The 15,713-nt window shown below is 39.2% G+C and overlaps 1 long non-coding RNA gene across 3 annotated transcripts in view; it reads left to right on the forward strand.

Moving 5' to 3' along the window:
• The window catches only part of LOC122156223, a 205,757-nt gene that overhangs the window by 89,138 nt on the left and 100,906 nt on the right, over nucleotides 1-15,713 (forward strand). Inside the window, exons 4-6 of one of the 3 annotated variants that reach the window (XR_006167417.1) lie at nucleotides 2,756-2,879; nucleotides 7,977-8,047; nucleotides 14,948-15,585. This is a non-coding gene — a long non-coding RNA (uncharacterized LOC122156223). Of the gene's footprint in view, nucleotides 1-2,755; nucleotides 2,880-7,976; nucleotides 8,048-14,947; nucleotides 15,586-15,713 lie in introns of those variants that run through there. The other 2 variants (XR_006167415.1, XR_006167416.1) reach the window with 2 other exon arrangements.

Raw genomic sequence — 15,713 nt, forward strand, 5'->3', positions numbered from 1 at the left:
GAATTCAAACCAGCAGACCAGAGATTAAGTGATTTACTTTCCTTTACTAATTCTTTCAACTAACCCATTCTCTGTTTCCTGGACTAGATTAGATTTGTCATGCAACACATCTGTGGCTAAACAAATATGTATGAAGTGTGCACCATTTGTTTTAGCAACTGAGCGACTGGTTAAGAAAGTTGCAAGCTGGAAATATTTTCCACTTAAGCAGATCTGCTTATGATGTTGCCATTTTTTTCCCTATTTAATTCTTGGTAAGCAATCCTGCTAATAGGTATCCACTCAATTTGTAAGAAGCAATTTGTTTATTGTACTTCTGAATCAATAAGAATTGATTGTTTGTTCAATATGTCTTGTGGTCATCCAGTCTGTAATTCAGTTACCAAACAAGCACGAGACTAAGTCTCTTCCTTACCTGGATATTTAATATTTTTTTTAATTACTAGCATATTGACTTCCTTAGGCACAGCTTATTTCCACACACAGTCTGTGAGTATTTCTGCAAATAACAGAAGTTCAGTGTTTCCATGAGTAGTAACCACTCATCTTCATGTTCCTGGAAAAATAGCCAGAGGGGAATGAAGGAGGCCAGAACAAATTACAAGCGGGAATGCATGAGTGTATCAATAGCTGTTATTTTCCTGTTGTTCTGCTATTCTTAGAATTTCAGTTGTATGCTTTTTAAAACAGAACAGACTTAGTGAGACAGAAGGACAAAGGTAAACAACCTAACAGCTTTGGTGATAGAAGCATGATCTTCTTCAGTTCAGAGTTCAAAAGTTATCTGTTGGGCAAATATTTGAACTACCATTTAGTTTGTTTCTGAGGTTGTGAAAGAAGAATTGCTGAATGCTTTACTTGTAATGGATAGGTTTAAAGCTCCCCAGAAAGTCTTGGTAATCCAGCTATTCAGTACTAATAGTGACAGCCACAAGTTTTTTAATCTTTCCTAGGCAGTACTTCAATCTAGGATGAGAAGAATTCATTACAGTGTGTCTCAAAAAATGGAAACTAAGTCATGCTTTTCGAGCAGAAGCTCTGTAGTATTTCCTTAATAGCAATTCACCTCAGGAGACTCCATTTCATAGATTTGAACTTAAGTCTTTTGCAGCTTGCCTTATTGATAATCTGAGTAAGTACAAAATAATGTTTCTCCTCCACTTTTCTGTGTTTCTTGTGTGGGAGCTCTGCCAGTAATGCAAAAGAGTAGTGAACACTCCATGCCTCAGGTGGCTCAACTAAGAAATACCACTCACTGTGTTTTGTCAGTTCTCTGAATTGTTATATGTTCACACTGAAAACCCTCTGTTAAAAAAAAAGGATTTTGAATTACCACCAATCACAGCTGATCCATTGATTAAAGACGTTAAGATATTTGATGCTGTGATATTAAATTTGAAATGAAGAATGTGGTACTTCTAAGCAGGAGGAGTGCTAGACCTACTCCTGATACGCATTCAAAAGTTGCAGAATGCACTCAATGCTGAACTCTGGTTGGAAGCGTGAGAGGGATATGTGCCTAATTCTGACATTTAATCTCACTTTCAGTTTTGTGTTCTTTGTTCTCTATGCTCTCTGATAAGGCAGAAGGACTTTTCATAACCAGAGGTGAGCTACAAGGGACAGGCTCTGCAGTCTTTTTTCTGTGTGAAGCAGGGTTTTGGATAGCGGGCTGTTGATTAATACTGCCTAAAATAATGATCTACTTCTTTAGTTCTTCAGATCTGTCTTCATTTCTGTCCTGTAAATCTCCAGATCTAATGGAAATATATCTGAGCGCAGTTCTTTTTTCTTGGACTGTTCTGGCACAGATGTTATGCTGTCAAACAGCTGATTTGATTTGTAGGGGGAAAGAGCAGCTCTAAATTTACTGCGTGGGCTTTTTTTTTAACGGACTTGCCAGCCTACTCTTGTGCAACTAAGGCTTTTGATTCATCCTGCCACTTAGTGGAACTGTCTCATCGTCACCAGTGTTTGACATTTAACAGTTCAGTTGAATTTCCCAAAAGGGGAAGGGAGAGGAAGGCCGCTAAAATGGATTTTCCTGCTAAATTTAAGCACCACGTTAGCTGGAACAAGACATTGCCAAGATCCAGCAGCTGCTACTACTTGCATTACTAAGGAGAGCAAGCAGTGGAGACCACGGATACTGTTCAGGTGAAGAAAGAGAGATGCAGCCACCCGTTGCCCTTGCTGTTTTTGTGGAAGCCAATCAAATTTTACTGATAACTGAATGGCATTAATTTCAGTGCCTGCTACACTGGAGGAACAACATGCATGACAAGAGCAGCCACCTGAGATCTTCACAGAAAAGCTGTCTCTTGGCCAGATGTGCTGGTGTGCTGCACTCAGATGAGACCTTTCTAAACACCTCTCCAGGCATGTTTTTGTTTGTTCACTCCACAAGTGCCTCTGACTAGACCTGCTACAAAGCAGGAACGTTCTCTGCCACAGGTCCAAAAGGGAGGAAAAACTGCAGCCTTTGTCTCTAAAAATTGTATTGTTCAAATATTTTCTCATTTTTAAAATTGGCTTTCTTATCCATTATATCTCATCCACTGTATCTGACTTTACATCTTTAATACTTCCACAGCTGTAACTGAGGAGTGCATACATTATAGTGTGCTTGCAGTACATTCAAACAGTACTCCTAAGCAGCTAAAATAAATGCTGGCTAACTGCAGTACCAGTTCTTACAGCACCTTCACATCATCCAAACACGTTTTCAATCATGTTATATTTGTTTTCTTTTTAGTCTTTTATCATCCATATGAAAACGGTGAATGGGTTGCATTGTGACTGTTGAAGTCTCGTGAGGGCTTTTCAAAACTGCTGTATTAACAGAGAGGTTTTCATCTTTGGGCTCCGCATGCAAGGAGGTAAGGAATTTTAAAGCCCTTCTCCATCTGCACTGCAACTGTTTGCATCACCACTGGTTACCTACTGCCTGGAAGAATATTCCTTCCTTGAGCTGGGCTTGGAGCTTCAGTTGCATTTGTCATACTTGCAATTATTTCTAAGTACTTTTATTCTGTGTTTAAATAGGTATGGCGATTTTACATTTCTGGAGAAAGGCATTTTCTCTGTTTATATCTGTTACTGGAGTTACCTGAGAAAAGGGCAAAACTATTGATTTGATAATTGCTTCTTCCATCAAAAACAATTACCCTTTCCATCAACATCGAGTTTTTTTCTGCTTATAGACAACAACCAAGAAGTTTTCTTAAATGTTTCTTTTTTTTTTCCTTCTTTTTCTTTTTTTTTTTTTTCCTTATTCAATAAGAAGCTGTAGGAAGTCTAGATGACAATGCTTTGTTTTCTGTGAAAGGTGAAGGGCAGTGTTAATAAAAGAAGCAACACTACTTCCACACTTTCTGGAGAAAATAAAGCTAAATTTCAAGAATAACAGGATCAATAGGGGATGTATTTGTTATAGTCTTTGCTTGTATTTGTTATAGTCTTTGCTTTCCTCTCCACAGATTATCCCGTTTCTTGAGTAATTATAGACATTAATTTAGTTTAATGATTTGTTTATAGATCATGAAAATAAGGAGTACCATCCTTAGAGAAAGTGTAACCTGTCATTAAATCAATGTGCCTTAAAGAACCAAGTCTTCTAGGGGAGCAGAGTGTCCCAATCACACATAACGTATTATACCAACACTACCACCTACAGGAGTTCAGCAAAAGGGATATGGCACTGAACAAAATGCAAAATAAAGTAGAAATCAAGGCTTTTCCAAAGGATGGTCTGACTTTTCTTAATATCCAGGATTTCTCATTTACCTTTCTTTTTTTTTTTCTCCTGAGCAACCTGTCTTTTGGAGTAAATCTTTTAGCTATATCAAGAGCTGTCAAGATAATTCTTGCCTCATGAATCCAAACACAGCTGTTGTTGTGCACAGCCATGTTTTGAAAAAGGCATTTATTTTTGCATTGTAACAAACTGTGCTAGAAATTTTGCTCTTTTTCTTGAGGATTTAAGTGTGAGCTTATGCGATTTAAATTAAGACCTCATATGTGTTCATAGTTCAGAAGCACATTTGCAGAAGGACTTGGCTTAGGGAAATGTGCAAATTACTGATTTTGGTTTATATTTAGGGATAAGACAGCACCAGTATTTTAGCTAGTGTGGTCATTGTATTACTTACACAGATGTAGTACCTATCTCATTGCTCTGTAGCAAGCTGCTGTTAAGCTGGCGCGAACAGAAATGTCTGAAAATGTGTGAGGGAGATTTTAAAAAATATGTCCTGGCTTGTGGTATCTTCCAGTGGTCTTGGACTTTGAGGGATTCTGTTTCCAGTCAGCCTCAATCACAAACTGTTTTACCTCCATAGACGAAACTGTGAAATGGTAGCTTTGCAAAGTATTTACGCTAAACCTATGGCATATTGTTACTTTTCCTCCCTTTATCAATTACGTGTTGGTCATTGCTAGATGGAATAGATGAGCCATAAGTAAAAGAGAGGTTCAAATCTGCATCTTTAAAGGAGAGGATGACAGAAAAGTGCTGCATTCTTGTCCTGGGCCATACTACACTTCAGCATGTACTCAAGCCCAGTTTAGTTCAGTGAAGTTTAGCTAGAAGGAAGTTTTAACCATATGTAAAAGGCATGGTTACTTAATGTCCTGTGGAAACCACTCTTCCAAAAAAAAGTGTCAAAATGGCAATTAGATCTTCCCTATCACAGTTATCAGCAAGGAATAAAGAAGCTGAGATGTGGTGACTTTTGTCCTGCGCGCTCTCATATCCTTGTTGGGATTTTAATTTCCTCTGCAGTTTTGCAAGAGTCAAGTTTCTGAGATGATACCTGTGAGATTAGCACCAAATGCTGTGTGTTTGTGTATTTTTAGCACTCAGACTAGTTGGGAACTTCATTCCTGTTTTTGCAGGAAAATTTCAGGCTTCGTCCATTGGTGATGTGACCTCTGGAGGTATACTGACTTCCAAACATTTGGCCTAAATAGGAGAACATCTGGATGGAGTTAGTGTGATCACTGTGAGAAGGCAAACTGAGGAGTTTTACTTACTTAGTGACTGCTGTACATGGCTGCACTTCCCAGATGGCTGGGACATTTTCAATCAAGGTATTACTCAGGAAGAACATTCTCATTTTAGCAAAAGGAAGTTAAAGATACCCAGGGAAATGGCACATGCAAGTAATATATTTATGTATTTAATCAACAACATCACTTCATTTTCTTTAGCTTTTGTGTGCTGACTATACTGCTTTCAGATGTATTTTCTAGATGTGGAAGTAAAATCATGAGAACTTTTAAACTGTTTAACAAGTGAACTGTGGAACAAGGCAGTAAAAATCTACTCAAAGAGGAGGTAGACATTTAGACTCAGATGTTGAGCTGAGACAGATAATCGAAGCTCATAATAAAACATTAAAATAGAGAAGTAAAACACACTTGCCCAGAATTGTTCAACAATACTTCCTGTCAGCTCTGAGAAGAGAGCATTTATACCAAGGGATAGAATATAAAGTTATTGTTTGCCATCATGACTACACAGAGTCTTAAGTAGCTGCATTTAGCTTCAGAATATGTTGTATAAGCCTGCTTTCGCTCTAATGATACAGCTATTGCTGTGAAGTAGTGCTCAGGAGGTTATGCTACAAGCTCTGAGCAGAAGCATTTAGGAAGCATGTCTTAATTAGAATTTCAGACAAAAGCAGACTACTAAAAAAAAAAAAAGCAAACTAGTGAAAAAGAAAACCACTGAAACAGTTGTCTGAAAAGCCAGACATCGAAAAATGTCACACAGGTCTTGGTTCTTTCGCAGTGTCCTTTGGGTACTTAGCCCTAATATTCTCACTATCTTCTCTGTATTAAACCTTGTGAACTACTTATGACACCTAAACTGAACAGTGTCAGTATTAATTTACCTGTCCTTGGTGTTGAAAACTAAGCTTTGGGTTGACGTATTACTTTACAATATAACATGGATTAAAAAGTTCTGTTCTGCATTGATAAAAATAAATGTGTTTACTCAAAATAATTAAAACTGTGCAGCAGAATAATAATAACTATAACTTTGGAAAGTCATCATGAAAATTTGCCATTTTCTGAAAATAACCTCCTTTTAATCTACCATAATAGAGGAAATGCATTTTTTTTAATAAACATGCAGATAACTACCTTGACTTCTTAAGCTTTTGGTTGGATAGGGCAGTACAAATCTGAAATATCAACAGTACTTCCAGACATCACACACTTCACATTGCTATTGAAATATTTCCTATACCTTATTCTTAAAAGTAGTTCACTTGAGCAATTATTTATGTCGGTATTTTACAAGTGGCAGAGCATGCAAGGACCCTTGCATTTGTGTCAGTAATTACATGAGTTTTTGCTTTACTTTCTGGAATACAGCTGATGCATTCTGCTTCTTGTCTGATGTTTGAAGAATCGGGGCTGAGTAAGCTTTCCTCTTTTTTTTTTTCTTTTGTGTGTGTATGTCTTACCATAATTACAGTAGGTGAATGTTGGGCCTACCAGCTCTGAGTTTCATCTTTTCATAAAGGCTGAAAAACAATTTTCAGTCATTCTCCAGCTACTTACGTTAACAATGAGTTAGTCAAATACCTGATTTCCTTGAATTCTCTAAAACTGGCTTTAAAATCAAGAAAGAAAACATCCCCTCAGCAGCTCTTTGGGTGTAATTTACTCCATTTGAAAATATAAGCATACTATTTTTTGTTGATCTCTTATGCTGCACTAAGCTTTGCAGAAGAGATTTTACCAAGCATCATTTTCTTTCTGTGCTGATGAACTCATCAGCTGGCTTACCTTAATGCTCCAATGTGATTGTGCTGGTGAATCTCAGCAACCAGCCAGAGACATTACAAGGGCTCAGAACTGGTCTGATAGACTGCCTGAGGGAGATCCTCTGCCCCTCTTACAAGGCCTGTTATGCTGAAGAAATCAAAAATGTGTCACTGTGCCTTTGGTATGATTTTATCTTCAAGCCTGTCTTTTTGCTAAGTATTGCCAGAGCTTTGAGTTGGTTTCATAATGATAGACAGCATCAGTAAGGGACAGTCTGAGTGACAGTTAAATACAGTTTATATGTACACTATGGCAGCATTCCTTGAAAAGTGGTGAACTGAAGAATGCAGGCACTGTCTCTGGAAAATGAGTTCTAAGTTGCTCATAGGGAGTAAGTCTGGTTGAAGAAGTGGCTCTAAACTGTGAATTTGGAGGGTAAGCTAACTCTCAGCGGCTTATTTGGCTTCGTCTACAGGGCTCAGTGTTTCTGTGTAAAGCTTTGCATAATAGCAAACAGCAGTGCGTGAGCTTTGCCTGTTTTCCCAGTAACAGTGCAGCAGGAGCACCTTTCACATCAAAAGCTGGAATTGACTGTAATGAAGCGATCTGGCATGTGGGCTTATTAGCACAGAATAAGACCTTGTCATGCATCATTTGCGCCACAGGAATCGTCTGTGTCCATGCATTTCGATAACACTCTCAGACATAGGGTCTGGATTTTGAGTGCTCCTGTGTGGAGTCAGGAGTTGGACACAATGATCCCTGAAGTTTTCTTCCAACTCAGGACATACTGTGATTCTATGACTTTATGGTCATTTGCTAAACCAAACACTGATATACGCTACCTAAGTGAACATGCAGGAAGTCCAGCCTAGATTTTGTATGTGGCAAGGCAAAAGGCTCAAATGCTTGATGAAAGACTTAAAAGACAGTTTGTGACCACTTTGTCCAGTTTTGTCAGGTTTCGGTGTTGTTTTCACTTAATTAGTGTGAATAGTGTGAGCTGAATAAACAAGCGATGTGGGTGTGGTGAGGATGTAATTTCCACCTGCCTTTCACCATGGTGAGACCAATTACGTCTTTGTGGTTAGATTGATTCCTAGTTTACACAAGACTAAGAACAGAATCGGGCAGCCTCTTTGGTGTGAAGGGTCTATCTAGCATTTTCATGTTGTTGTTGTTGTTTTTTTATATAGGTACCGACCAAGATGCTGTCTGTGACACCTGTTTTGTCTTGATCCTTAGGAAATACAGACAAAACTAAAAGGTAATTTGGAATAGTTCTAATTTTCCTGCTCCTGTTGCAGCTAATAAAAATGTTGATTTATATATTCAATGTGATTTGTCTTCTGAATGACAATCTGGAAAACAGAATTTTGGAAAGTAGGACTCATATTTTACTCTTGCCATTTTCCCTGTTCTCCTTTTTCCTTAGTAAAAATGAAAGCTCTTCCTAAATCCAAATGTACATCTCTCTGCAGCATCCACAACAAACTCCTCCTAATTGCAGCTTAATTCCTTTTAGCATTCTTCCAGAAGACACAGAGGGAAATACTCTTGACATTGCATCAGTGATTTCACTGAAGTTGACTTCATTTGAGCAAAGAGAGTAGCATTGGACTAGTAAATAAAGTTATGAGTATCTGGGAAAAAGATAACCCCAAGAACCTTAGATGTAATAGAATCACAAGGTTGGAATCACAAGGTTGGGAACAACCTACAAGATCATCCAGTCCAACCATCTCCTCATCACCACTGCCACCACAAGCACTAAACCACATCATGCAGCACGTCATCCAGACGCCTCTTGAACACTGCCAGGGACGGCGACTCCACCACCTCCCTGGGCAGCCATTCCAGTGCCTGACCACTCTGAGAGAAAAAGTTCTTCCTTATGTCTAATCTAAACCTCCTCTGATACAACTTGCGGCCATTACCCCGTGTCCTGCTAATTATTCTATTCTTAGCTTTAGTGATGTTGGGATTTATCTTAACACTTCTCACATGTGAATCATTCATCAGATTGCTGATGACATCGATAGTTCCTTGCCTGAATGCAGTTGCAAGTGTGCAAGGATCTTTCCAACAATCACACATGCAGGCAGCTATTCCAATGTTGTTTTCATTCTATGCCCACATGAGGTGATGCTTATGTGACCACATTATATGTCTGTGTGTCTGCCTAAGAAATTTGGAGCACTTTCAGCCAACTAGGACAGAATCACAGAATCACAGAATCACAGAATTGTAGGGGTTGGAAGGGACCTCCAGAGATCATCGAGTCCAACCCCCCGTGCTAAAGGTCCCAAAGATTCAAATTTCCTGAACTACTTAGGGAAATAGAAGATGCAATACAGGAAAGAGACTCAGTTACTGTTTTCGTTGAGCGAAGGCTGCAAGGTTTCCCTATTTCGATGGGACACTGGAGAGTTTAGATAATGCAGACAGAGAAACAGCAGGAAACTCTTCAGTCAGTTTTCACCTCATTAAACACAAGAGAATCCAACTCATAAGACAGAGGGGTGGTAGGAGGCCAGATTTCATTGCTTATGATATGGTGGGGGAAGGGTTAAATATGGTTTCTTGCAGAAAGAACAATCCTGTTACAGCTTACCTTCTTCAAACAAGCAGATACTAGAAGGGTAGGAAGATGCTGGACTTCACTTCACCTTCCACTTTTTCTAACTTGCAGTAAATTACTTCCGTGCTGATTCTACGTGATATCCTGAAAAAAAAATGACACTAGAAAAAGTCATTGGGAAGACATTTTTTTCATCTGGAAAATCTTTTTCACAGAAATGCAAATTTTTAGTGGGTATTTGCCACTTCTAGTGTGATTTTATTTTAAGAAATTAGAAAACAAATATCAGTAAAGCTGGATTTTTCAAAAAGTTCAATAATTGGTGCATCTTAACTGTTTTCATAGCAGAAACAACAGTCACTAAATGCATGTGATCACAAAATGGGGATGGTGGCACTACAAACTGATGGGTACACTGATATTCTTATAAAAAGTCAAGCACTCCCAAATCCAGGGATTTTTCTTTCTTGAAGCTTAGAAAGGTGAAATGATACAGACTTGCTTGATTTCTATAGTGTCTCTTGGAAACTGAAATAACTGAAATTAAGTCTCTGCTAGAAGAGGGGATATTTTTTCACTTGAAAATATATTCATCGTTCATGGAAGAAAATGCTGCAAAAGGTCTTAATTTTGGCTAAGTCTAACATGAGAAAATAGTCTTAATACATTTTAAATGTTTTAAATAGATTTAATGTACTGTGTAAATAATATTTAGGATTTCCTGCATCTGGGATATTGCATGAGGAGGGCAAGAGATAGGAAAAACCTTTTGATTTGTGAAGCTTCCTCAGTTTCCTTCTACCAGACACCCACCCTACTGATGACAGAGGCTGCAGCTTTCTACTCTTGGCTTCACCGGGCCATTCTTCAGTGTCTCTAGGCTGCCTGGTTTTGGGAGCTAGAATGCCAGCTAAAATGAAACAACCAGATGCTGAGATTTGGTTATTTACAGACACCACAAGGTCAGCTGTATGAGAAGCAGTCCCAGTTTGCCAGACTCAGGCAGTGCAGTCAGGAGCAGCACAGTTGGCAGGTTCAGCTCATGGTGTGGCTGCAAGGAATGCAGCTTCACTTTTTCCATCCTGCAGAGCACTGCGTGGGACACAGCAAGGTTGGCCTGAATTGAGCAATGATAACAGGAAACCGTATGATCTGATTTGGTACAAAACCTGTTCTTGTCTTCGCTGCTGGTTCTTTGCTTTATTAGTCACCCGAGTCTAGAAGGCTCTTGAGGTGGTACTTGCACAGGATGTAAAACTTCACTAGCAGCACCTGAAAATGCACAAGCAAAATGGATTTTTGTTCCCTTTGGGGTCTGAGAAAAGTTGGACTTCTAGGTGTGTTTCTGAGCCAGTAGCTGAGATTAAAATTCATTGTACCTAGATATTTTACAGTTGTGACCTTTGCTGCTACTGTCGAGCTTTTCTTTTTTCTCACATTTTTCTTCAAAGAAGAAACATTATTCTCTGTTGCAACTTCCTACCCTAGCAAAAGTGTGAAATGAGCCTGAGTTTGCATGTGAGAGCAAATCGCGCCTGTAACAGGACAAGTGTGAGAGCTGGCGGTAGTGCATGATCTAGGTGAGACAAAGTGTCTTGCTGCAAAGCTGAAGTGGTGGACAACTTGTGAATTGCTATGGCAAAGTTCATCTCCCGACTCTCAGCATTAGACAAGCATGCTCTGTGCAAATAGCTGACTATAAATAATTATTAATAGTAATCCACTGTCGCAGCAGAGTTCGGACGTCAGTATTAATGAAGTGAAACTAGCAGCAGCTTTCTGTGTGAACTGTGGCAGTTGATACTAATTGGATGTGAATGCCAATGAGGTCAGATGCATGCAAATGTGGAAGGCCTTTCTAAAACTCTTGCTTCCAGTTTTGCCAGCTATTTCATTTGTATCCAATTTTACCTTTTTCTCCCATCCATTTGATGAGCAGAGTGGTATGGATCAGTCTATGTAAGTGTTCACATGCCAGGAAAAACTGCCTATGTTTTTGGGAAATGATTGGTACTGCCAAGACTGTGATATGGAAAGGGGCAAGAATGCAGGATGGCAGTGTGGCAGAAGTTATGTATGTATTAACTGAAGCGGGTTGTTTTCTGGAAAGTTCAAGTTTGTAAAAATGAAGATTTTAGAGATGTATGGCTGATGAAGCAAAGAGAATTCCTGCAATAAAAGGAGAAATGATCTAGCCTATTTTGAGCTAGGCAGTTAGTCAAAATCCATGGCTGTCTGGAGTAGGAAGAAAAACTTACGTTAGAAGAAAGGCATTTCCTTGCATATAATCCTGCTTACTTACTAAGAATACTTGCGGTGGCTTTGTTCATAATTCAATCTCTTCTGTAGCCAGCTCTTATCAGGCATGTTGCTGTCTCTACTTGTAGGACTCTCTCAGAGAACTTGTGCTGGCTGTCTTCCTGAGGACCACAGCCCAGATCAGGCCACACTGTCACTGGGAAATTCTGACTTAGAACAAATGGTGGGGGTGAAAAATGGGGACTGGAGCTACATCATTCTTGCTTCCTCATGTAAATCATGTAATGCTCTATGATTTTCTTCAGCTTTATTCTCTGCTCTCTTTCAAGTTTTCACTTTCTGTCCTCTTGTGTGACACGTGTACAGCTCTGTCTCAGGCAGAGGCAGGCTCTCTGGTTGATGTACTGGCTGCATGAGCACAGCAAGAAGAATCTCACGTGAGAAGTGAGGCTGTTGGTTAGCTTTATTACAGCCCTCCAAAAGAAGATACTTGGTTACTAAGGACAATGGTCCCGATATGATTGGTTCCTTTCCAAATAAGAGTAAGTGAAAATGGAAAAAAGGAAATAAGGACATTGAAAACCTATATTGATAGATGGGCTTTCTAAATAGAATACATGGCTGTTTTTCACAGGTTAACTGTCTATTTTTATACGTCTGTATTGGGGGCCTGATTATGAAGAACCACTCCTGTCTGCAAGCTGATAGAAAAGACAAGGCAGCTAGGTTTTCAGGAGTCTAGGAGGTTGTATTTTGCTGTCCTTTGCCTTCCAGTGCTCAGCCTAGCAAGGGCAAAGTATGCTTATTGCATACAGGAGTTTTTGTTTCAAAGACATACATTTGCATCAGATGTTGGCATTACCTCTGTTTTCTGATTGCAGGTGTGCTCAACTAACACGGCCCTTCTAGAAGTGTCACACCGTGCAGTCAGTCAGTCTGTTGATGTCTTGCTACACAATTTCTATTTGGGCTTTTTCTTCACAACAAAGTTGCAGAAACAAATGGTTTAGTGCACCATTTCGTGCTTCAAGTTTTTTAGTGAAATCTGGATAAAACTCCTGAGGACTTCTGTTTAGCAGAACCGCCTATCGAGCAAGTAGTTTTCACAGCAGAGTTTGCCTTGCTTCTCAAATGTTACATGTTTGTATGTCTGTTTGGACAGCAGGAAAGCACGCTGTCTTCTTGTTGCCCCTGTGCTGGAAAGCACCATTGCTCACTGTGGGCAAGAATCTTCACTCGGGATAAACCTGGAAACAAGGCAACGTTGGTTTTGTTTAAGAGCACTATTAAAAAACAAAACAAAACAAAGCAAAACAACAACAAAAAAAACAACAAAACCCAAAAAACTTGGAAAATTATGCTGTGAGTGCAGTAGGAGGAGAAACATCTGCGGAGTGCACAGTGTTTGTGAGTGGCTTCTTTTAAGTGATTGTATTGCATTCTCAGACTTAAGTTAGGGTTGCCATCTGTCCCTGCGGTACATAAGCCAACACTGGCAAAGTTACTTCGTTAAGCAGTGGCAAAAATAGCCATTCAAGTCTAGAAGATTTCCCTTCCCTCACAAATAAAATGAAATGAAATGAAATAAAATGAAATAAAATAATCAAACACAGACTGTGACCTCCTTAGTGATCCTTGCTATTGATCTTTAGAACATCACTTTGAATGCCACCATCAAAGGCATCATAGACAAAAGTACAAGTCTCCTTTACTCACACGGAGGAGTTATTTTATGCTATGATGATACAAAATGTTAAAAATGTACAAGTCTTTTGAGATGCTGTCATTTCATATAAATTGGCTAAGTTATGACAAAAGGCTCTCCATCTGATAAGAGCAATTCTAATTTCTTTTACAAGGATCAGTTGAGCTTTTGAGATTTTGACTCGTGTTGAGGAGAGCAACAGGATAGCACAGCTATCCTCCCAGGAAGCACTGTTCGAGGATACTTACATTGCAAAAAAACCTGCATTCCTTGTCTGTGAAAGTCACCTGTCCACTGTAAGTGAAACAACCTGCTACATGGGAAGTTTCCCTGTTTTAGCAGAGTCAGATAGACTGGAACACATCCGTGTTTCTGAAATTTCCCATATAATCTTGAAGTCAAATTGCATGGATTATGAAGCTCAGTACAGGAGCCAGAGTGGTAGAAAGAGGAGTATCTCTCTGCTCTTGTCTTCCTGGGACACAATAGAGAGCACATCAGTTCTTGGCAAATTGTAGAGCATCCAAAACATGAGTCACATGGGCTGGAACAGTCACTATACTCAGCTCTGAAATACTCCATGCTCTGACTATTCTCTACCTCCTACCACAGCCTGTGAAGGTTCCTGTGGATCTCTTTGTGTCAGTAAACCTCCACCTTTGCATTAGGATTCAGAAAAAGCGCAGGGGAAAAGGATGTAGAGTTAAGGTCTTACTCTTCATGTAGAGTAATAATCTTACTTCTCTGAGTAGGTGGCTCAATCTTTATACAGTCTGTTGAAATCAATGGCAGTTTCATATAACTAAAGCTTCCATCTCCATTCCTCTTCTTAAAATTTAGTATTGCTTCATTTGATTGTTTAACGTTATAGATTTCTTTTTCTTTTTTTTTTTTTTATATGAAAGTAGTGGTGATATAACCAGGTAATGGCTGAAATGAAACTTGCTTGATGGCTGGCATTGTCCCTTGGCTCTGTTTAAAGCATCTTTTTCCAACGTCTTTTGAATTGGACTTTTTACTGGTGGCTGCAAGACCTTGGGATTCAGCCAATTGGTTCCCCCTGCTGTAATCCTGCTTGTGAACATTTCAATTAACGTTTGTCTAAGTTGTTTTTTTATTCTGAATTGTTTCAAATGAGTCTGAATGTTCTGGAGTCTTCCGAATTGCTTCCATTTAAAACCAAGATTTTATGAGAGCTTGCCCAGAGAGCACGAGAGCAAATGACTGGAGTCTCAGGTTGAGTTGGGTGCTCACTGGCAAAATATGTAATTTTAAGCACCTACAGATGCAGTCAAAGTATTGCTTAACTCTCCAGTTCGATCCCAGCCTTGCTAGCAGCAGACTCAGGCATACATACCGCATGTTGTTATGCTAAAAGTTTGCTCAAGAGCTGCAGTTTCCACGCACTGACCCCTAAAATATTCACTGGAGCTCCCATCTTCTTCCTGCTGTGACAGCATCACATTGTCTGAGGGAGTAGGGAGAAGAGCTTATGTCTACTTGCCAGCATTAAAAGCTGTTAAAGGAGACATGGGGAGATAAACAGCTCACATCTTGTAGTTGCATTCTGCTACACTGAGTCAAGAAAGATCTAATTTTTTTAATTTTTTTTTTTTTTTCAGGCTTTTTCCCATAAAATTATTAACTGAGATTTCCCTTTGCAACTGTGTAAAAAGAGCGCCTGGGTTCTGCATGACTTCCCTGGATATGTAATTAAGTTATGAATTGAATGCTCGCCAGAGTTCTTTAAGCACTATGTACTTGTGAACAATTAAAGCTGGTCCAGGATTTCCCTGAGCTGTTCAAGTAAGCTTGAGGGTTGTGTAGATGTACTCAAAGTAGTTTTCTGTTACCTCACTATGCGTTTGGTGCAGCAGCATGGAACGCTGCGTAGACTAATTGGACTGAAGTTTAGGCCTGTGGCTTACACTACCACAGATGCAACGTTAAGGTCCTGAGCTAATTACTGTAAAGTTAGCAACTTCCTGTTACTGCAGTCACCAAAGTGCAGACTTACCTTGAGAAAAATTTGGCTTGAGGACAAGTAATAAAGTAATTATCAAACAAACCTTCGTTCCACTGGGTTGCAAACTCTAATAGCTGCGATATGGAAAAAAAAAGGTTCATGGCAAACTGATTTCATTTAGAATACAAAAAAGTGGAAGATCTGTGGTCTTACAGATCCAAGACGTGTTCCCATGGAGGCAGGAACATCTGTTGTGCCCTATTTTGCTCCATAATAATCTCTCAAGCTCATAAAGAAAAGAAACATTTTAAATTATATATAGTGCAATTTATAAGCATTTCACTAAGCCTTATTAATAGAAATGACTTAATAAAATGTATCATTAAAAATGTTATGCAGTAGATGTTTGCTTGTGATGATCT

Source organism: Centrocercus urophasianus, unplaced genomic scaffold, assembly GCF_019232065.1.
Source record: "Centrocercus urophasianus isolate 14NV4802_14NV808 unplaced genomic scaffold, USGS_Curo_1.0 seq_12, whole genome shotgun sequence".
Lineage (NCBI taxonomy): Eukaryota > Metazoa > Chordata > Aves > Galliformes > Phasianidae > Centrocercus > Centrocercus urophasianus.